This window comes from Monodelphis domestica, chromosome 2 (genome assembly GCF_027887165.1).
Source record: "Monodelphis domestica isolate mMonDom1 chromosome 2, mMonDom1.pri, whole genome shotgun sequence".
NCBI lineage: Eukaryota > Metazoa > Chordata > Mammalia > Didelphimorphia > Didelphidae > Monodelphis > Monodelphis domestica.
Genome location: NC_077228.1, coordinates 310,294,303 through 310,318,951, shown reverse-complemented (window position 1 = coordinate 310,318,951; position 24,649 = coordinate 310,294,303). Strand labels below are relative to the sequence as shown.

Here is a 24,649-nt window from a genome sequence, read left to right as displayed (position 1 = left end):
CCCCTTACCTTACTCCCTTCCCCACTTCTTGATATATATTCCCCTCTAGATATCCCTCCTTTATCTATCTTCATTTATTCCCTTGCCCTCCTTTCTCTTAACACACTCTTCCTTTTATTATTCCCTCAGTCTACTAATGGGAATTTCAGTCCTTCCCTTATCCTAGCCCCCTTCTCTCCTGTTTTCCTATATCTTAGGAAGATAATTACCCTTCCAATTGTGCATGTTTTTCTCTCTTTATTCCAGTTATGATGAGAGGATGATTTTTGTATTACCAACCCTTCACTCCCACCCCTTCTCCATGGCAATTCATTCACTAATTCCTCCTCCATATGAGATAATAACCATTTCACCCTGCCTTCTCCCAGTCTATTCCATTATCATTTCATCTCATTTCATTCCATTCACATGGACTTGGAGTTTTTGGTCCATACATGCCCTTTCAAAAATCCCAGGGAATGATGTCATTCCCATAAGAGCCATAAGAGATATATCCCCATACATGTTTCAAACACTTTGGCCTTTTGAGTTGCTTATAATTAGTCTTTAATTATCTTTTTGTGTTTCTTCTAGATCAGATTTTCTGCCAAGTTCTCATTTTCACCTAAGAAAGAGTTGAAACTCCTAATTAAATAAATATTCATCTTTAATGGATATTTTATTCCTGGTTATAAGCCCAATTCTTTTGCTCTATGAAATGCCATGTTCCATGAACTATATTCTTTTATTTTAGAGTTGCTAAGTCTTATATTGTCCTGATTATTAATCCACAATATCTAATTTTTTTCTTGCTGCTTACAGTACTTCCTCCTTAACCTGGGAAATACAGAATTTAGCAATGATGTTCCTATGCATTTTCATTTTTGAGCCTTTTTGAGATGGTGGTTGGTGGATTTTTCAAAGTCTACTTTGCACTTTGGCTTTAGAAATTCTGGGCAGTTTTCCTTGATGATTTCTTGGATAATGGTATCTAAATTATTTTTTTTAATATTAACTTTCTGGGATACCAAATATTCTTATATTTTCTCTTTTAACTATTTTCTAGGTCAATTATATTTTTGATGAGATATTTCATATGATCTTCTATTATTTCATTCCTTTGAACTTGCTTTATTATTTTATAGTTGTCTTAGGAAATTCTTAGCTTTTCGTTTTCTAATTCCAGTTCTTACCATATTATTTTCTTCCAGGAGTTACTGGATCTTTTTCCACTTGGATGGATCTTTTATAATTTTCTTGATTTTCTTGCATTGCTCTTATTTTTTGTTCTATTTTTTCCTCAAACTCTCTCATTTAGGTTTTTTTTTGTTATTCATTAAGTTTATTGTCTTAATCTGAAAATCTTCATAGAAAATTACAGATCGTGATGTTTTAAATATCAGCTGCACTCTCCTGGGCTCTGAGGAAACTTGCCTTCTTTTGAGCAACTCGATCTTTCTTCTGGCCAAGGGACATTTTGGGGCAGTTCCATATTTTCTTTTTAACTTCTCTTTAGGGTTTTTTTCCCCATAAACTGGATTCTCCCATATACCAGCATGAGCTTTCTTTTATATCTCCTCCATCATGTCAGGAGTGATATTGTTCTTTATGTACTCTAAGGATTGTTTTTTGTAAGTATCTTCATCTTCTTCCATAAGAAAACACATATAATCCACAACATTTTGGCCCATGATGTCCTTACAATATACTTCAGCATTGAATTCTTTACTTACTGAATCATAGCCAGGGAAGCATTTAGTACTGTGAGGAATAGACAACCCACAATCCACAGGTTCCTTAAGGGCTCCAAAGACTTTATTTCCAGTGGTAGTTCTGGCAAGACCTGCCTCCAGGTAGCATGTGAAAGCTGATCATTAATGTTTTCCACATTTTATTCATCTCTAGTCACTTCCACCTGACCTTCATAGATCTTGTCCATGCCAAATCGGTTAAGAAGCCTGTGGGCCAGCAGCAGGCCTATACAATAAGCTGCAGCATAATTTGTCAGGCCAACCTTCACACCAGACTTTGGCAACTCATGTGCATAAGCTGCACAGACAATCATATCGCATTCATTTCCGGCATAAGCAATCTGACAGATGATACCTCTGTTGGTGGCTAGAACTATCATCCTGATTTTGGTGTGTTATATTTATTTTTATCTTGGATTACTAAGAACTTCTGTACATAATAATCTGTTTTCCCCTCTCTCCTTCAGAGTTTCAGGACTTATTCTTGACAACTTTAACAAACCCCACTCTGCTGAAGGAGACCTGCACCCTCCACTCTCATTTAGTTTTTCCAAGTCTTTTCAAAGCTGTTCCAATGGCTCTTTTTTTGAGTTTGTGGTTATTTATTGTATTCCTTTGTTATTTTTGAAATCTGTGTTTTTATTTCACTGAGTTTGAGCTGAGGCCTCCTCTGACCATATAATAGATATCAATGTTTAGGTTCTTTCTCCTTTATTGATCATTATTATTTATTTGTTTTTAAAATTAAGCATCCAGACCAATAGTCTTTCATATTATTATTGTTATTTCTCAGGATTTGTAGTGTATTGGGATATGTTACCTCAGGTTTTAGGATGTTTTGAGTGTGTTTACTTTTTTTCTGGGATTTATTTAGTTATTCTAGTTTTTATAGTCAAGTATTGGAGATGCCTCTGATTGATCTTAAGGACTCCAACCAGAGCCTCTGAGCAGCTTCTGCCTGGGCAACCACAAGCAGACCATCCACCTCTTTCTGTAGCAGCAGCCAGGTACTCCATTGTCATGGGAGTGACCTCTGCTGATGGGATCCAGTCCCTAGCCACCACCTCAACAGTGTATGTCCCTTCCTCACTCCTCCTCTCCCATTGTCAAGTCTGGAATAAAGCCAGAATTTAGACCATTTCTCAGACCTCAAAAGTTCCTTATTTGTTATTTGAGAGATCTGAGTTCCTGCCCTCAGGTCATAGAGCCTTTAGACTCTGTATTATCCACTCCTTCAATCTCCAGCTATACATCAGCTGTAGGCTCTGGAGCTAAGGGCAGACCACTGCATATACCTCTGGCCTCCTACCTGTGTTTTCCATTTGATATTCTTTAGGATGGGAACTCAGGGATTTAGCAAACAAGGTGAGATTGTCAGTTATACCTTCAGGGGCTATCTTTTTGATTTCACTTCATTTGCTCTATTCTTGCCTTGAAAACCTATGGTGTTAAGCCTGACGCCAGGAAAGTTAGAAACTTTCTTCCCTATTTATTACTGTTTATTCAACTTCACTCCTGATTCCAGTCTCTTTTTGCCACTTTTAGCAATGATTATTTTGAGTTATTTTTGGTTATCTGTGTGTGTTATGGGGGGGTGTGGTTGGGGCTGGTGGTGGAAGGTATTAAAGAGGTATTAAAGCTTCTTACTCTAATTCACCATCTACCCACAATGTATCTCTGCTGCTATTCTATCATATTTTGACACTCAGGTTTGAGTGTATTGACCTATAAACAAAGCATAAATACTAACAGAAACCATATTATTTTAAGTGCATTAAAGAGAGAAGAGGTGATAATTATTTGATTGTTAAAATTTCTTATCATTCACTGTGGAAGATAGGAATAGTCATAGTCCAAATATGGGCTGAAATAATATTGGGACAACAGTATACTCAATTTTTGGTTATTCAAAGTAGCTTTAAAATTAAAAGTCATGTTTTACTAATGTCCAGCCTGCTTCTAGTTTACTTTATACCTTCGCCAAAGTAAAATCTCAATTACTGAGTCAGTGCCCCAGAAATATTTGAATATTCCAAGTGATGTATCTTATCACATTATGTTAATTATATTTATGGTATAATATTGTCAGCATTTGCATTTCTTCTCTTTGAGCTATAGCAGATCAAAACACCTCTAAATTTTAGCTGAGTAGATTTCACAGAGTTAAGAGAAAGGATACAGTGACCTAAGATGCTATAGGAAAAGTCATCCTACATGATATCAGAACCTAGAATGCAATTCTGAAGACAGAAACAATATGGAAGAGAATATTCTTAATTTAAGACCCAGTGCTCTATCTACTGGACAACCTAGATGGCTTTGAGTGCTATGAACAAAGTTAACATTATTTTGAAAAGAAGGAAAAATTGTGAATGTAAAATTTCTGACATGTATAATTCTGTATATTAGCATACATTAGTATCTATGAGCATATATGCATATATAAGTATTATTTATATATATGTCTTCTGCCTATGGAATGAATACAAAGAATTATAAGACACATCTCAATTATAAATCATAAAAGATTTGAGCAAATAATACTCAAATGATCAATTGTGAGTTACTAATAGCCTTATGAAAGATTAACCCAAATAAGTTATAATAAACTAAAGAAAAAATTAAAATGCCTCTGAGATTTCATGTCACATCATATAACTGGCAATGATGAAATAAGATGAAATGTTACTGTTGGAGATGGAGTGGAATGAAAGCAGCCATGCATTTTACTGGAGCTATTAATTATTTTAACCATTTTGGATAAGAATTCACAATTAACTTAAGAATGTCCATGCCATTTAGCCTAGTTACCTTTAACCAAATAACTTTTAACCATGATTAAGCATATAATACAAGAAGGTCAAAATTATAAAGAAATGTTCCATTTACATCACTATATTTATTAGTACTTCTTATAATACTTAAGAACTGGGAATAAAAGGAGATGCTCATTGATTTGAGAATGTCTAAACAAGTTGTTGCACACAAATATAATTGAATATTAGTGTGCTTCAAAACCTGGCAAATAGAAAGAATTTAAGAAACCATGGATAGATATATGAAGTGATTCTGAGTTAAATAATTTTATAAAAAAAAAAAACAAGATAATCCAAAAATTGATGAGTGCTGTTGCAGGTAGATGGGATGCTGCTATTGGATTCTGGAGGGGAAAAAAGAAGGCAATTTAATTCAATAAATATTCAGTAAGGTACTTTGCTAAGATTTGAAAATATAAAGCAAACTGAAAACAAACCTACATCTGAGGAGCTCAACAACCAAAAGGAAAAGGAGACAATATTCAAATAACTAGACAGAAAAAAGTATTGACATGGATAAATGGGAAATTAACTCACAGAGTGAAGATACAAACATTGAGAAGAACAGAGGTCACATGAATGAGTCAGCTTGGTGGCAACAGCAATGGCTACAGTAACAGCACTACATCACCAAACATGCCAGTGGAAGACAGCAGTAACACATCAGGTCAATGTGGTACAGTAAGAAACATCTGACCACCCTCCAAACAAACAGAATAAAAACACTTCAAAACTAATGCCTGAGTAGCAGAACAAACAGAAGGGTTGAAGTAGCCTTCCAATCCAAAACAATGTGAAGAGACAGCAAGAAGGACTCATCTCACAGGCATGTAAGGAGAGAGCACTGAAGAAGTCTCAACAGAATTGAGACACAATATAGCATAAGCAGCAGGGGAAATGGATCGACGCTTCATATTGTTCCAGCCTCATTAGAAAAGGAGGAGAAAACAATGTAATAAAGAACAATCAGCAACAGGAGGAAAGTAGCCCTGCATAGTTCAGCCAGAAGAGAGGCCAGACAACCCAGTGCAGGCAGCACTGTAATGAACTTAGTCCAACATGGTCCAGGCTCTGTGGAATAAGGCAGAACCCAACTTCAAGGAGATGAACTGAACAGCGTCAAAATTCCAGACAGTAGGCCAACTAGGCTTCCTCTGAAAAATGCTTATGCTGAGATATACAGACCTGAGCTGATCCCAGGTATAGTACAAGTACCATAAATTACTTTCTCCACATGAGGAATGGAACTTACCTTGAATAAATAAACAAAATAAAAAGAAAAAATAACCCACAAATGAGTAAAAGAAAGCCTGATATTTTAACAAAATACAAGCTCAGAAAAGGAAAGCAATGCAAAAATAAAAATGTATAAAAAACAAATACAGAAGAAATATTAGAAAAGAAAATGATGAGAAAAACCAACAGCTTAGAACAAAAACTTACTGAAGAAAACAATTCCCTGAAAACGGAGATACAATACCACAAACAGGAAAATAACACTCAGAGAAAAGAAGTATAGAGTCTTAAAGAAGAAAATGCCTATATAAATATTAAAATTGTACAAATAGAAACTAATCTGCAGGAAACCACAGGAAAAATAATACAAATTCAATAGAATAAAAAATACATATGACATTTCTCCTGGGGCTGAAAAAAGCTGCCTTGGAAAACAGTTGTAGGAAAGATAACTTAAGAATCATTTGATTGCATGAAAGCCATGATAAAAAAGAACCTGGACAACATATTGAAAGAAATTATCAAGGAAAACTTCTTCAATGATCTTGAATAAGAGAAGAAAATTGAAATTGAAAGAATTCACCAATTACTTCCATAAAGAAACCTCAAATTTTAAAATCCCCAGATTAGCCAAATTCTAGAATTCTAAGGTCAAGAATAAAATACTCCAAGCAAGTAGGAAAACTAAAAAAAAAAAAACAAAAACAAAAACAACAAAAAAAAACCTCAATTCAAATATAATGGAATCACTATCTGTCTTACACAGGACATAACAATTGCTAAATTAGAGGGATAAAGCAATAAAAAGATCCAGGACAATTCTGAGTGAGTTATGACAAAGAATGTTATTCACCTCCAGAGAAAGAATTGTTGTGGTCAGAATGCAGATGGAAACATGTGATTTTCCGCTTATGTATTTGGATTTTTGTTTGGGGTTTTGGTTTTATATGATTATTCTCTTACAAAAATGAACAACATAGAATAAAGTTTTGCATGATAAACAGGTATAATCCAGACTGACTTTCTTGCCAGCTCCAGAAAAGAGGAGGAAAGAGATGGAGGAAAACAATGTGGATCATAAACTTTGGAACACTTACATGGAAATTTAATTAGTAAAAAAACAATTAAATATCTTTATAATGAAATATGAAAGAATTGGGAGGCATGGAATATGATATTGCCCAAGGCAAAGAATCTAGGATTAGAACCAAAAATCACCTATCTAGCAAACTAAGTATAATGCTTAGAGAGAAGAAATGGCCATTTAATGAAATAGAGCAAAGTTAAAAACAAAATATGATGATCAAATTCCAAACTCAAAGAAAGCATAAAAGTATTCAGAAAAAAATCAAAAGAATCAGTGGGGTTAAACTAATCACCTCCCTGAATGGGAAAATGGTAACTAAGGTACTTAAGATTTTTATAGTACAAGAGATAACTAAAGTACTTAATATATTTAGACTAACCAAAGGAAACAGTGCGTTTAAACTGATTACATTACTGGTAAGAAAGTGATAAGATGTTTAAGGTATCTATGATACTTGAAGGATCTAATATAACTTAGTAGTAGTCTCTTGGTAACTGAGGATGATGATTGTCTTTGTGCGTTTTCATTTATGGTGTATAGTTGAGTGTGCACAAAGACACTTGCGCGTGAAGGAGATTTAAGTGGAAAAGTCAATGAACAGAGACAGTCCCACTCTCCCGGCATTGGACGCCTGGTTCCAGTGGCACAAAAAATCGTTACACCTGGAGACTTTCTCAGCTGCATTGGATGGCCGTGCTGTCCCTTGTGCTCCAACACGCCCTAAGCACTCCACAGTGCTTTGTTGCATTGCCATTTCAGCCGTTCAACCTTCTTATTGGTTTCTTCTGTCTGTTCGGCCTAAGCAGTCTTCACATGCTGGGGGAGCAAAGCCTTGGTTCACCAGGTGTCCACGACCCGCTGGCTACACTCACAAGGTTTAGCTGGTCTGTTGAAGCCATTGCGTTACTTAATATAACTTAAGTAACTTAAGGTACTAAAGACACATAAGAGCTTTATGCTTATTGGGTCAATGAATAGTATCATATATGGGTAGAAAGTAGTGAGTAAGTTGAATATAATGAATTTTTATTTTTTTTTAACTCAAGGGATAACAAAGTAATATACTATGAATTGTAACAGTTAAATTAGTTTCTCTACTAAGGTATTATATTTTAGGGGTTTATTAAAGATTATTAGAAATCAAGGATAAAGAAAATAGAAAATAAGAAAGCATGTGCCTAGGGCACATAGCCCATTCACAGTCACTTACATCTTGCCTGCCAGGTAGAGAGATGCATGTGCTTAGAAGCAGAAGAAGAGATAGGATGAAGTAGGCAGAGAGTCCCTTTAAATAATACTTTGTGATCTTGCACTCAGGTGAGGCCACAGGTGAGATTATAGGGAATTTTGGGAACTACCAAGGACTTCTGGGGATTGAAGTCTGGGGTTCAAATCTCCATTTTTACAGAATGAGCAAAGAAAAATTATGGGTTAATTATATCACATGAAGAGGCAAGTAAGAATCAGTATAGTAGAAGGAAAGATGAGGGAGATGACCAGCAAAGCTTGATGATTGCTCTCATCAGAATTTGTATAAATGAAAGGGCAGATCTAGGAGAGGTTATCAGAATGTTGGAGAATACAGAGGTTGTTATCATAACTCTGAATATGAATGGAATGAACTCATCCATAAAACAAAAGCAAGAATTAGAAACCAAAATCCTACCATATGTTATCTAAAAGAAACACACAAGAGGCAAGTTGATACTCACAGAATAAGGATCAAAGGCTGGAGCAAGATTTATTGGGTATCAACTGAGAAAAAAAAGGCAGGAGTTGAAATCATGATATCTGACAAAGCCAAAGTAAAAACAGATCTGATCAAAAGAGATAGGAAAGGTAATTACCTCCTGATAAAAGGCAATATAGACAATAAGGAAATATCAGTACTCAACCTGTATACACCAAATGGCATAGAATACAGATTTCTAAAGGAGAAACCAATGGAGTTGAAGGAGGAAATAGAGAGTAAAACTACACTAGTGGGAGACCTGAACCTTCCTCTATCAGATCTAGGTAAATCAAACCAAAAAATAAATAAGAAAGAGGTAAGAGATGTGAATCAAATCTTAGAAAAATTAAAGTTAATTGATATGAGGAGAACAATAAATAGGAACAAAAAGGAATACACTTTCTTTTCAGCAGCACATGGTACATTCCCAAGGATTAATGATGTACTAGGGCCTAAAAACAAGGCAAACAAGAGCAAAAACACAGAAATAATGAATGCAAACTTTTCAGATCCTAATGCAATAAAAATATTAGGAGAGGCAAATCAAAAATTAACTGAAACTAAATAATATGGATCTACAAAACCAGTTAAAGAACAAATTGAAAGAACAATTAACAATTTCATTGAAGAAAATGACAATGAAGAAACATCCTTTCAAATTCTATGAGAAACAGCCAAAGAAGTATTCAGGGGGAAATCTATACCCTTGAGTTCATATATTAACAAATTATGGAGGACAGAGGTCAATGAATTGGGCATACAAATAATAAAACTTGAAAGTGAACAAATTAAAAATCACCAGGTGAAAACTAAATTAGAGTTCCTACAAATTAAAGGAGAAATCAATAAAATTTAAAGTAAAATAACTATTGAATCAATAAATAAGATGAGAAGCTAGTACTTTGAAAAAACAAATAAAATAGACAAATTACTGGTCAATCTAACAAAAAATAAAAGAGGAAAACTAAATTAACAGTATCCAAGACGAAAAGGGAGACCTCACCTCTAAGGAAGAGGAAATTAAGGCAATCATTAAAAACTATTTGGCCCAATTATATGACAATAAATATGGCAATCTACTTGATATGGATGAATATTTACAAAAATATAAATTGCCTAGATTAACAGAAGAAATAGAATACTTAAATAACCCCATATCACAAAAAGAAATTGAACAAGTCATCTAAGAACTCCCTAAAAATATCCCCAGGGCTGGATGGATTCACAAGTGAATTCTATCAAACATTCAAAGAACAAGTAATCCCAATATTTTGCAAACTATTTGACATAATTTGCAAAGAAGAAGTTCTACCAAATTCATTTTATGATACAAAAATGGTACTGATTCCAAAGCCAGGCAGGGCAAAAACAGAGGAAGAAAACCTCAGACAAATCTCCTTAATGAACATAGATGCAAAAATCTTAAATAGAATACGAGCAAAAAGACTCCAGCAAGTAATCACGAGAGTCATTCATTATGATCAGGTGGGATTTATACCAGGAATGAAAGGATGGTTTAATATTAGGAAAACCAAAAACATAATTGACCATGTCAACAAGCAAACCAACAAAAATCACATTATTATTTCAATAGATGCAGAAAAAGCCTTTGACAAAATACAAAACTCATTCTTATTGAAAACACCAGAAAGTATAGGAAGAGAAGGGCCTTTCCTAAGAATATAAACATTATATATCTAAAAACATCTGCAAACATCATCTACAATGGGGATAAATTAGAAGCATTCCCAATAAGATCAGGAGTGAAACAAGGATGCCCATTATCACCTCTCTTATTTAACATTTGTGTCAAGGAAGCTCATCCCCTCCCCTTCCTGAGTAACTTTACCTGTCCATTAAACATTCCTGATGTACCACAGTTGCTCCAGGTTTGGATCAGCCTGCATGGGGATACGTTCTGTATGTCAATAAAAGTTAAGGTTTGGGGCAGGAGAAGGGAGAGCAACGAGAGAACAGGGAGACCAACAAGAGAAAGGGGGAGATGAACTAGAAGACCAGTAGGTGAGGGGAAGTAGAAAGAGACAGGCCAGCTAAGTTAGAATGCAGCCAGGTTACTTAGGAATAATTGTCTACCCATCCTAATAAACTTTATAAAATATATACCTCTGGGTAGCAAGAAATATTATTTAATTTTAATTAATACAGTTGGCGACCACGAAGGGACACTTTTAGAACCTTAATTTTCTTCTGAGAGAAGGTTGGAGTCTTAGGTAAAGTTTAAGCTTAAAGATAGAAACTGCTTCAGTTAGCTAGCCTGCCTTCAAATGCAAAAAGCCTTGGCCAAGAGAGGAAGTGGCCTCCTGTTTTTCTGGACCAGAACACAATTGGATTGGTGAAAAAAAACTCCTTCCCTGGTGGCTTCCCCTGCCCCACTCCCTACCACACTCTGTTTTTTCTTTCAGCTTGAATAGGGGTGAAGGGGGCCTTTTTGCCCATGAGGAATTGGGTGGGTTTTATGACCCAACAGGAACTCCTGCTCTTTTATTTTCCACAGAAGGAAAGGTCCTAGAGTTCCTCCTTTTAGCCTAGTGCTGTGCAGAGCTGGGGGACACCTTGAATGGATCCTATGGGTGCTTCCAAGCTGTGGAGTAGAGTTAGGGGCTCCCTGGAACAGTCCCAACATAGAACATGCGACCCACGCAGGCAAGTGACTGCCTTCCCCACGTGGCCACCCCCACACCCAGACCTGACCTGCTTTAAACCAATAGGCATTAGGACCAAACAGATCTAAAAACTCTTTTCCAGGGAAATGACATTCGTCCTCATGGGTGCTGGGTGTGTCACCAGATCCATTGGAGCTCTGTTTTGTTATGGGCAACAATTCCAGTCCACAGTAATGAAGCATTACCACAGTTTGCAACACAAGGAGATAGCACATTGTCTAAATGTCCTTTTGCTCCTTTTGCTTTTGTTAATTGTCACATTAATGATGCTGAGTGTACCCCATTGAAATGGCTACAACCTGTGTCAGTGATTTTTGAAAAATTTGATGAGCTAAAAATCTCTGTTGATTTTAGTGGGTCTTCAGGAGTAATTTTCAGATATTTAGGTGCACCACTGCCTATGACTGATCATATGCCCACCTTTGACTTGTGCGTAAGAAGTGGTAAAGGTCCATTGAGTAGTAGTAAGTACATGGGAGACAAGGTGAAGGGCAAGCACACTATTGCATTCCTTACCTCCACTTTTATCTGTGCTAGAGTGCAGCTTAAAAATGAAATGGATGTGACATTTAAGTACATGCCTTTTATGGCTATAATGGTCTCATCCTGGAGGAGGGAGGATTTCCAATGGGGTTTGGTCACCCCTGGACAGTTCTATATTTGTAACTCCTCAGCTTACTCTACTCTGCCACCAGGACAATATAGTACATGTGGTTTGGCCTATGTTATTACACCTGTATCTGTGCATGATCACAATACTGGCTGCATAGACAAATCAACAGCCAAAGTTCTAGGCTCAGGGTGTAATCTAGACCCAAGAGATCAAGACCAAATTCTGTAGCCTTTTCATCAGCAGGACAGAGGTTTTTCTGGGCTCTCTTGCCAAATTTTGGGATGATGGCAGTGATAGACTCGGTTAGGAATATCTCAGCTGAGTTGAAAGATTGGCTCAAGACAAAGCTTAAGCCATCTCTCAGACCACTAAAGCCATCTCTTATCTGCAGGAGGAGATGGACTTCTTGGCAAAAACAGTCTTACAAAATTGACTAGCCCTCAATATGCTCCCTGCTGCATCAGAAGGTGCTTCTGCATTTATTAATCACTCTTGTTGTTCTTATGTAAATGGATCGGGAGACCTTGTGACAAATATCCATGAGCTTCAGAAACTTTTTAATGACACACAGCAAGTCGCTATAGAGACTCATGTGAATCCTAATGATAGCTGGTGGAACCTCTCATGGCTGCAAGGAATGGGCTTGTTTGCAGTTATTAAATGGGCTCTTATAATTTTGGGGATTTTGGTACTCTTTAGAATCTGTATTAATTGTTGTACTACTGTTTTTAAAAGACTTTTATCTGGTGAAAATATTATGTACACTCACACTGTGGATGGATCCTGACCAAGTTAAGGGTGATACTCATTTCATTTTTAAGTGAGCACCTTTTGTGTTGTGTGTGTGACTCAGCTAACACATTGTCACATGAAATGTGAAGAGTGAAATTGTTATTTTTTTCTTTATTTTTTTCCTCTTTATGTTTGTAATGGGATATTAATTTTTTCTTTCTTTTTCCCCTAACATTGGTGATGTTTGAAGTACATGAGATAAGTATTAATGTTTTTCTTTTTTTTACTTGAAGGATAAAGTTTACAGTATAAGTTTACAGTATCTATTAGACCTAGTAATATGCATATCCAAAAAGCTTTCAACTATGGAAAACTGCCATTTACTGATAAATGTTATGGGACTTTGTTTAATGATTATGTCTGATTCCAGGAGAAGGGAATAAAAGAGCCACTATACAGTGCCAAGTAGCACGAGGTCAAAACAAATCAAATCCAATCCACGGAGTATTGTTGAACTTCTATGCCAATACAAAAGGACTTGAACTTAGTGTGCGAATTGAGGTCATGGTTCTTGATATATGTTAAGATGCAGGACTTTTGAGTCAAGTGCTTCAGGTTGGCTATCATCCTGGCTCCCCCTATCTCTGACAGTGACGGTACAATCTGACCAGGGAATGAATTTTCCCATTTGCTTCTGAAATTTAGTCCTTTCTCCCTTATAGTATGGCAATTTTTGGTACTCCTGGCTGCAAATGGGTAAAGTTTTGTATTGCTGCTATTGTCCTATGGACTTGTGATACATGAGTCACTTTAATTACATAAGTCACTTTAATTGGTCCTTGTTGTGATTCAATAACCTATTACAGGTTTATTATTTTTTACTCAGAATTTTATACACATGAGATTTTCATTTTTTTATCATTTCCATATTTCTTATTTTTATACAGAATCTCATTTTTTACTCTTTTATTTGGGATTTTTTGGGGTGGTTTGTTTTGTTTTTGTTTTCTTCTGATAATTGTTTCATATACCTCATAACTCAGTCATATATCCCAGTGTGATTCTGGTGTTGGTCAACACCCTCCTCAGGGGGGATTTTATAATTATCCTAAAATGCAAGGTTTAAAATTTTTTGAATAAATTTCAGGAAAAGAAACTTGAGAACACTCAAAATCAAGAAAGTGGATCCTTTGGGAGAAGGTGCTGTAAAGACGCCTGAAGAAGCCACACATTGCATCAAAAGATCCAGAATGAATTTTGGGATAAAATGAACTGAATTGAAGGGAGTTGAATATACTTATTCGGAATGTAAACTCTTATGCCAAAGGGGACTGTCCCCTAGTTGGCATTTTGTCAATGCATTTATCAATCATGTTTTTTTCTCTAACTCTCATCTCTAACTATTGTAACTCCCTCTTAGAAAAATATAATATTGTATGTACTTTAAGCTAGAAGGTATTTAGAATTATAAGATAGTTATATTTAAATGATCCATTGGGGAGACAAGTATCCCAAAGGATCATAGGAGGTATTATGTCAAGGAAGCTCATCCCTTCCCCCTTCCTGAGTAACTTTACATGTCCATCAAACATTCCTGACATACCACATTTGCTCCAGGTTTGGGTTGGCTTGCGTCGGGATACATTCTGTACATCAATAAAAGTTAAGGTTTTGGGGCAGAAGAAGGGAGAGCAACGAGAGAACAGGGAGACCAACAAGAGAAAGGGAGAAATGAACTAGAAGACCAGTAGGTGAGTGGGAGTAGAAAGAGACAGGCCAGCTAAGCTGGCATGTGACCAGGTTACTTAGGAATGATTGTCTACCCGTCCTAATAAACTTTATAAAATATATACCTCTGGGTAGCAAGAAATATTATTTAATTTTTAATTATTACACATTGTACTAGAAATACTAGCAATAACAATTGGAGAAGAAAAAGAAAAAAGGTATTAAAGTAGATAATGAGGAGACCAAGCTATCACTCTTTGCACATGATATGATGCTCTATTTAAAGAATCATAGAGAATGCACCAAAAAGCTAGTGGAAATAATGAACAACTTTTGCAAAGTTTCAGGTTACAATATTAAACCCACCTAAAACATTAGCATTCCTATATATTTCCAACATATCTCAGCAGTAAGGAAAGAGAAATCCCATTTAAAATCACCCTAGAAAATATAAAATACTCACGAATCTCTCTGCTGAGAAAAAGACAGGAACTATTAGAACACAACTACAAAACACTATCCAGACAACTAAAAGTAAATCTAAATAATTGAAAAAAAAACATTAAATTGCTCATGGGTAGGATGAACTAACCTAATAAAAATGACAATCCTACTCAAACTAATTTACTTATTTAGTACCATACTCATTAAACTACCAAGAAACTTTTTTTACTGAATTAGAAAAAAAAAAACCATAACAAAGTTCATTTGGAAGAACAAAAAATCAGGAATATCAAGGGAAATATTGAAAGAGTGTGAAAGAAGGTGGCCTAGCATTACCAGGCTTCAAACTATACTATAAAGCACTGGTCATCAAAACAATATGATACTGGCTATGATGCTGGCTAAGAGACAGAAGAGAGGATCAGTGGAATAGACTTGGGGTAAGTGTACTTAGTAAGACTGTCTATGATAAATCCCAAAATCCCAGCTTTTCGGACAAAAATCCACTATTTGACAAAAACTGCTGGGAAAATTGGAAGATAGTATGGGAGAGATTAGGTTTAGATGAACATATCACATCCTGTAAACCTCAAAACTTCTCAGACTTATGAATGTTAGGGATTTCCCCCATTAGGGAATCTTCTACTTAAAAAAATTCCCTAGCAGATGGTGAGAACTCTACTTGAGTGTGGGGGCTCCTACCTATGGGAGTGTCCCTGCTCCACCCTACTTAAGATTGCTTTAGGACAGAAAATGGCTTGTTAAACAATGAAAGTACTTTGATCTATGCTTATGGGACAGGAAGTTCTTTGAGTCATGACTGTTTTAGAATTGATACAATGGGATACTAAGTACCTATAAAGGTGGGGCAACTTGTAAACTACTTAAACCTAAAAGGGTGATAACTTATTCAGAGGTTTTTTCTAATGAAATTTGTCAACACAGCAGCATTTTTTTCTGACTTACTAAAGAGATTAAAACTACTCAGCTGTGAATTCAAAATGGGCGATCCTTTAGAAACATATATAGTGATTGGTAGATGTAAGGACTTAGGGGAGGTGACAGAGGAAATTTTGCCCTTAAAAATAAGAGCTTGGATCTCATTCAGGGATCTGGATTTCTGACTCGCATTCTGGAGGAGAGCTCCTTTGAGGGGCTCTGTCCCTCTGGGGTAGGAGCTCTGGAGGTTTTTGAGAGAGGCCCTTTGAAAACAATCTCTGGCTGGACGACTCTTTGAGGAAGGATGCTGGCCTGGTGTCACTAGTATCCTTGTTTAGTCAGACCTTGTGGTGAGTGTTAAAAAACTGACTGATTTCTCTTTTAAGACTCAGGTCTAGGCCATATTGGCTTGAGGCCCTCCATACTTATTCCTTTCTTACTCTCTCTCTCTCTCTTTCTTTGATTACTCATTGTATTGTTAATTAAAATCTCTATAAAACCCAATTGACTTGGGTATTTGAATAATTGGGAATATTTCCCTGGCGACCACCTTATATTTGATTTTAAAACCCAAGACACTGTAGTGAAACATATTTCTGCAGTCAAATTTACTCACCCTCTCTTATATCTATCACAATTTATATCTTCCACTATTTTAATCACTACAGTTTAAGACCTCAACCATTTAAAATCTCACAATCCTACACCAAGATAAACTCAGAATGGGTGAATGATTTGAATATAAAGAAGGAAAATATAAGTAAATTAAGTGAACAAAGAATATTATCCTTGTCAGATCTTTGAGAAAGGAAAGATTTTAAGACTAAGGAAGAGTTATAAAAAATTACAAAATGTAAATGAATAATTTTGATTACATTAAATTAAAATGTTTTTTACAAACAAAACCAATGCAACCAAAATTAGAAGGAAAGCAACAAATTGGGGAAAAAAATCTTCAAAACCCAAACCTCTGACACAGGTCTAATTACTCATATTTATAAAGAGCTAAATCAATTGTACAAAAGATCAAGCTATTCCCCAATTGATAAATGGGCAAGGGACATGAATAGGAAATTTTTGGATAAAAAAATAAAAACTATCAATAAACACATGAAAAAATATTCTAAATCTCCTGTAATTAGGACAATGGAAATCAAAACAAATCTGAGGTACCACCTCACACCTAGCAGATTGGCTAACATGACAGCAAAGGAAAGTAATAAATGTTGGAGGGGATTTGGCAATATTGGGACATTAATGCATTGCTGGTGGAGTTCTGAACTAATCAACCCATTCTGGAAGGCAATTTAGAACTATGCCAAAAGGGTGCTAAAAGATTGCCTACCCTTTGATCCAGCAATAGCACTTCTCTGTTTTTACTCCAAAGAGATAATAAGGAAAAAGACTTGTACCAGACTATTCATAGCTGCACTCTTTATGATGGCATAAAAAATTGGAAAATGAGGGGGTGTCCTCAGATAGGGGAATTGCTGAACAAATTGTGGAATCTGTTGGTGATAGAATACTATTGTGCTCAGAGAAACAATGAACTGGAGGAATTCCATATTAACTGAAATGACCTTTAGGAATCGATGCAGAGTGAAAGGAGCAGAACAATGAGAACATTTTACACAGAGATTAATACACTGTGATATAATTGAATGTAATGGATTTCTCCACTATTAGCAATGCAATTATCCAGGACAATTCTGAAGGACTTATGAGAAAGAACACTATCCACATTCAGAGTAAGATCGGTGGGAGTAGAAACACAAAAGAAAAACAACTGCTTGATCACATGGGTCAACAGGGATATGATTGGGGTTATAAACCCTAAATGATCACCCTAGTACAAATATCAATAATATGGAAATGGGTCTTGACCAATGACACATGTAAAACCCAGTGGAATTTTGAGTCAGCTATGGGAAGGTGTTGGAGGGAAGGGAGGAAAAGAACATAATTTTTGTAATTCTGGAAAAATACTTTAAATTAATCAATTAAATAAAATTTAAAAAAAGAAATGTAGATGAAAACATATGATTTATCACTTGTTCATTTGGGTATATGATTTGGACTTTTGGTTTCATGAGATTACTCTCTTACAAAAATGAATAATATAGAAATAGGTTTTGAGTGACAATACATGTATAACCAAATAGGACTGATTGTCAACTCTGGGAGTGTGAGGGAGACAATATGATTCATATAACTTTGGGAAACATGTGTAAATTTGTCACTGGCATAAAATAAAGATAAAATTTAAAAATTAAAAAAAGGCAGAATAGCAATTATGATCTCTGAAAAAGTAAAAATGAATATTGACACAATTCAAAGAGATAAGGAAGGGAATTATATATTGATCAAAGGAAGTATAGATAAGGAAGTGATATCAATAGTAAACATATATAGCCTCCAAATTCTAAAGGAGTAATTATATTAGTTACAAGTGGAAATAGACAATAAAATCATATTACCAGGGGATATTAACCTTCCCTTTCATAATTAGATAAATCAAACCAAACAATAAGGATAAAATTAATGAAGAAAGTGAATAAAACTTTAGAAAAGTTGCACTTGAGAAACCTCTGGTGAAAAGTGAATGAGAATAGGAAGGAATTTCTTCTTCCTCTATTAGATAATTTTTGGGTAGATTGATTATTATGGTACTGAATAAGTAAATTAATTTAGGATGAATTGTTATTTTATTGTGTTGTCTCAGGCTCTCCATGAGCAATTAATGCTTTTCTAATTGTTTAATCTCACTATAAATATATATGTGTATATATATATATATAGTTTATATATATATAACAATTAGAATATATACATACATATGTGTGTATATAGTATTATAAGGAAGAGAGCGTTATAGTAAGTGATGATGGTCTGCCAAAGACAGAGGCATGAGGAAAGATTCTGGAATTTTGAAAAGGAGGATTGGGATGAAAACTGAGTAGCAATGAGTCTCTCTGGGGGTTTGCTGACTGTAATTACCTGGAAGGATTTTGCTGCCAAATACCTGGTGGCATTCCTGTAACTGTCCTTGCTGTTGAGACCTGTGTTTCCCTTGGAAGAAGATCTTTGAACCTGAAGCTAGTCTGAACCAACCCCCAGTTATCTGCAGCTGTCAGTAAGTGGAGATCTGAGTTCATCTGGACTTGGGATGTTTCTCTTGGGTCCCTGTCTAATCTGGCACAGACAAATACCTCAAGTAACAATCAAAATAGGTTTGGTTTAGTGCAGGATAGCTAGTCTTTGGGGTTCAGGATTTTAGGTTAGAGAGGAGAGGGAGATAAGAGTAGTCAATCAAACTCTATCAAAGAAGCTTCTCATGAAGGTTTAGTTCTTGGATTGCTTAGGTAGTTTCTTAGCCTACTCTGTGACTGAGTGTGTGCTGGACCCTAGACCAAGCTCTGGCCTGGGCAAGCCTGCCCAGGTTTGTGCCAACAGCACAAACCTTTGTTACTGGCACAACGTAGTTCACTTATCCCATTCAATGTCATCTCCCAGATAACCCCTTAACAATAGATTAAAGAATGAGAATATACACATACATTAAATACATACATTATGTAGTCAGAGACAATATGATAAAAAATCATTCCTAAATTTATTTATTTATTCAGAACCATAATAATCAATCTACCCTAAAATTATTTCATAGGGGAAGAAGAAAATAATAACAAAATCCATCTAGAAGAAGAAAAGACATAGAATATCAAGAAAATTAATGAAAAAGTATATCTACTAGATGGCAAAAAATGTCACAAAAATATCTGGAAAGACATATGAAGTGATACAAAGTGAAGTGAGCAAACAATGATGTTTGATGATCAACTGTGAATGACTTAACCACTATCAACAAGGTCAAAGATCCAGGATAATCCTCTTGGAAGAGACTTATAACAAAAAAAAATATGTACTGCCATAGAAGTAATGGAGTCTGCATGCAAATTGAAACTTTTCATTCTTCATCTTATTTCCTTCATGAACTTTTTTCTAGTGTAGACAATGTGTGTCTTCTTTCACAACATGAGGAACATGGAAATAATATACATGTATAACTTCTATCATATTATCTGCCTTCTTATGGTTTAGAGAGAAGGGAGAGGGAAAGGAAGAACATGGATTGCAAAATATCAGAAAATGAATACTAAGAAATATTGACAAGTAATCTGGAAAATAATTATTACTTAAAAAAAGAACTGGTAAAAGCTTTTGTTTGCACAAGGTGGAATTTTAGCAATGACTTGAATGAAACCAGGGTGGCTAGAAGGCAAGTGTGGCATGGGAAGGATATCTAGGGGTGAGGGAAAGTCAGTTAAAAAGAGGAGTCTAAAAGATGAATTGTCTTTTATAATAAATAACAAGGAAACCCATGTCAGTGAATTACAGAGTGCATGGAAGGAGTTTAGATGTAATAAATATAATTGGAAAAGTAAGAAGCATCTAGTTTATAAAATATCTTTGAAAATCAAACCAAAGATTTTATATTTGACTCCATAGTAAATAGGAATCCAGTGGAATTTACTGAATAGAAGAGTAACAGAAGCAGATTTCTGCTTTAGAATGATTATTCTATCAGATTAATAGAGGTTGAACTAGAATGGTTGAGATAGAGAGCTATTCTTTTAGGTGTAGATAGGAGGAGATGATGACCTGTACTAAGGTGGTGACAGTATCAGAAGAAAGAATAGGGACTACATACAAGGGATGTTAAGATTATTTTTGTTGGTTCCCCATCTTTGAGGAGGACCAATGACATTACTGGGTTATGTCTCAACTTGCCTGGGAATTAAATTTAAGTGAGGCAGAGTTGCACACAGTCATTAGCCTCATTCTCTATTCTGGAATCCTCAAAGTCAAAGGGCAATACAAAAGTCAAGATGACTGGAGATGGCCCAGGATGTAGTAGATGAACTTGGCATTTTTGATGCCTAACCACATTCTAAAAGCTTTAGCCTGTTTTAGCTGTCTTCATGTGTTTTGGAGCAAATTGTTGTCATCTGTCCATTCTTCTGGCTAAAATCTTCACATGGTTTAGCTAGGCATCCCCCTAAGAAGAGAGAAATTAATGATATTTAACAACAGAATGGATATTGGAGGGTATGTTAGAGTGAAGAATAAAGACTGGCAACCCAGATGACTGAGATGATTACAGAATTCTCAATATTAGTACAAAGGTTTAGAAGAGGATAATGCATTTTCATTTCAAGCATATTGAGTTAAGACTATGTAGATGATACATCCAGTTATTCAATAGGCACTTGGAGGTGTGATTTTGGAAGTTTTGAGAGATTATAGAGCAAGATATATAATCTGAGAATTATCTAAATAGAGATGATAATTAAATTCATGGAACCTGATGAAATAACCTAGTGAAATATTACAGAGAAAGAAAAGAAAAGGACTTAAAATGGAGCCTTGAGGGTCTTCCACTTATTTGCAAGTATGTTGTGGATGAAAATCCAAGAAAGGTGGTAGATAGAATAGAATATCTAAGATACTTGGGTGATTAGCAATGTCAGAGGCTGCAGAGATGTCAAGAAGAATGAGGACTGAGAAAATGCTATTACATTTTACAGTTAAGAGATCATTGGCAACTTTGGAGAGAGCAATATCAGTGAAATGATAAAGTTTGAAATTAGATTGCAAAGAGTTAAGAAGAGAGTGAGAGGAAAAGAAATAATGACATTATTTATAGTTCTCAAGGACAATGAAAGTGAGGAGAGATTTAGAATAATACCAATTAGAGATTGATGCAACAAGAGATGAATTTTTAAGGGGAGGAGAGGCATGGAAATATTGACAGGTAGCAAGCAATCAGCTAGTAGTTAGAAAGAGGTTGATTATTAATGAGAGAGTGGAGATAATGTAGAAGGCAGGAGAATGCAGGATGAAATAGGTTCCTTTGTGTATCTGGAGGGGTTGGCTCTAGCAAAGATGAAGCTTATTCATATGAAAGAATAGTGAAAGAGGAGATACCAGTGAATAGTATCTGAGAGATATTAGAGGAGGGAAGAAGAGAGAGCTCTTGGCAAATGACCTAAATCTTGAAAAGTGAACTCTGAAAAAAAAGTTCTCAGATTAAATATTGGGGGAAAGGAGATTCAGGGGACTATTGCACAATCATTGAATAACTACTCTACTTATTTTCCTTCTCTTCCATTTTGATGAGACTGACCTTTGGAACAAAATGAACAGAACAAATGACTAATGGGGAGATGGTACTTAGTATATGTTGATATAATAATTCAGTTTGATGAGTTTAAATCTCCCAGGACAGAACAACTTTATTTCAGTGTACTGAAAAACTTGCTGGATGTGAGTGGTGATGCTGTTGAACAATCATGGAGAATGAAAATGTTGTTTCAAAAATGAGGAAATGTAATTGTATTTCTAATTTTCATAAAAATGGAAGATAGTGCAGGCTGAAAATTAGAAGTCAGTGGATTTGACTTTTGGTCTGGCGAAATGTAGAATGTATAAATTAAAAAATGTTTAGTGACTAATTCATTGACTGATGAAAAAGAAAAAGGTTGTCAGCGGAATACTCTAGAAATGGTTTATCTAGATCTTAGCAAAGCCATTAACCAAATCATTCCCATTATACTTCTGGATATGATGGACATATCTGGGTCATGCAATTATAGGTAGATTCTAATCTGATCCAGTGATCAGACACAAAGTGTACTAGCAACAGCAATGGCAGTAGTAAATAATATCTAAATAGCTAAAATGTTTATGTGTTTTCATCATCTAATCGAAGAAAGAATGGAACAAAGGAAACTCTTTGGTCTTTTATCTCTGGGAAACTGGACTTTGGGGCCATAATGTCTAAGATGACCTGGTAATAGCTTGAACCTTAAATAAAACACCAATAGGCTAATATGTTAGTGTGCTAAGAGGAAAAAGTTGTGGAATTATAAGGATTTCCTATGAGACCTACTTTCAGTTTAGAATCACTTTTCAGACATCATTTTTTCTTTTTCTTAAAAAGGAACTTATAGGGTCAGTGAGATGGCTAAGTGGATTGAGACCTAGAGATTGGAGGTTCTCAGTTCAAATCTGTCCTCAGACACTTCCTAACTGTGTGACCCTGGACAAGTCACCTAATTCCCATTGTGTAGCCCTTACCAGTCTTCTGCCTTTGAACGAAAAAAAAATAGTATTCATTCTAAGACAGAGACTAAGGGCCCTTTTATTTTATTTTTTTTCTTTTCTTTTTTTTTCTTTTTTAATTTTTATTTGGTCATTTCCAAACATTATTCATTGGAAACAAAGAACATTTTCTTTTCTTCCCTCCCCCCTCCCACCACCTCTCCCATAGCCCATGCACGATTCCATTGGGTATCACATGTGTTCTTGATTCAAACCCATTTCCATGTTGTTGGTATTTGCATTAGAGTGTTCATTTAGAGTCTCTCCTCAGTCATATCCCCTCAACCCCTGTAGTCAAGCAGTTGCTTTTCATCGGTGTTTTTACTCCCACAGTCTATCCTCTGCTTGTGGATAGTGTTTTTTAGATCCCTGCATATTGTTCAGGGACATTGTATAGCCACTAATGGAGAAGTCAATTACCTTCAATTTTACCACAATGTATCAGTCTCTGTGTACAATGTTTTCCTGGTTCTGCTCCTTTCACTCTGCATCACATCCTGGAGGTTGTTCCAGTCTCTATGGAATTCCTCCACTTTATTATTCCTTTTAGCACAATAGTATTCCATCATCAACATATACCACAATTTGTTCAGCCATTCCCCATTTGAAGGGCATCCCCTCATTTTCCAATTTTTGGCCACCACAAAGAGTGAAGCTATGAATATTCTTGTACAAGTCTTTTTCCTTATGATCTCTTTGGGGAACAAGCCCAGCAGTGCTATGGCTGGATCAAAGGGCAGACAGTATTTTATTGCCCTTTGGGCATAGTTCCAAATTGCCCTCCAGAATGGTTGTTGATTCACAACTCCACCAGCAATGAATTAGTGTCCCAACTTTGCCACATCCCCTCCAGCATTCATTACTTTCCACTGTCATGTTAGCCAATCTGCTAGGTGTGAGGTGATACCTCAGAGTTGTTTTTATTTGCATCTCTCTGATTATAAGAGATGTAGAACACTTTTTCATGTGCTTATTAATAGTTTTGATTTCTTTGGCTGAGAACTGCCTGTTCATGTCCCTTGCCCATTTATCAACTGGAAAATGGCTTGATTTTTTTGTACAATTGATTTAGCTCTTTATAAATTTGAGTAATTAAACCTTTGTCAGAGGTTTTTATGAAGATTGTTTCCCAATTTGTTGCTACCCTTCTGATTTTGGTTACATTGGTTTTGTTTGTACAAAAACTTTTTAATTTGATGTATTCCAGATTATTTATTTTGCATTTTGTAACTCTTTCTATGTCTTGCTTGGTTTTAAAATCTTTCCTTTCCCTGGGCCACCCAGGCTCTCTCCAGTTCTCTCCAGCTGCTTCTCTGCTGTCTGCAAGTGCCTTTGCCCGCCTCCCTAAACTCTGAGGAGTTCTGATTGAATTAGCTGGATTGATCTAGTTATGCCCCGAGGCAAAAGTGAGGCTGTATCCCAATGGAGGGACCCAGCCGTGGCCCCCTCTCTCCCTGGCTTCCTCCCTGCTGTCCAAGCTGGATTCTCCGAGCCCAGCGCCCTGCTGCTCACAAGGTAGACCCTCCAAGCCAGCACCTTTGGCCGCTCAAAGGTTCCCGCTGCTGGCTCAGTGCTCTGGGTTGTGGGAGAGGGGTCCTGGGATCTACCCTCTGCCTTCCCCTTAGCCCTGAGTATTCGCGGATTCCAGCTTTTGGGGGCCATATCTTTTGATTTGAGTCCAGAAGGAGGGTTCCCCACTTCTGTCTTGTTGTTCAGCTTCGATTTCAGTGCCCTTGGAGCATTC

The 24,649-nt window shown here is 35.9% G+C and overlaps 1 pseudogene; it reads right to left on the bottom strand.

Annotated features, from left to right (window-relative positions):
* Positions 1–1,371: 1,371 nt before the first annotated feature.
* LOC100617173 (60S ribosomal protein L5-like) lies at positions 1,372–2,746 on the bottom strand (annotated as a pseudogene).
* Between the last annotated feature and the right edge of the window lie 21,903 nt (positions 2,747–24,649).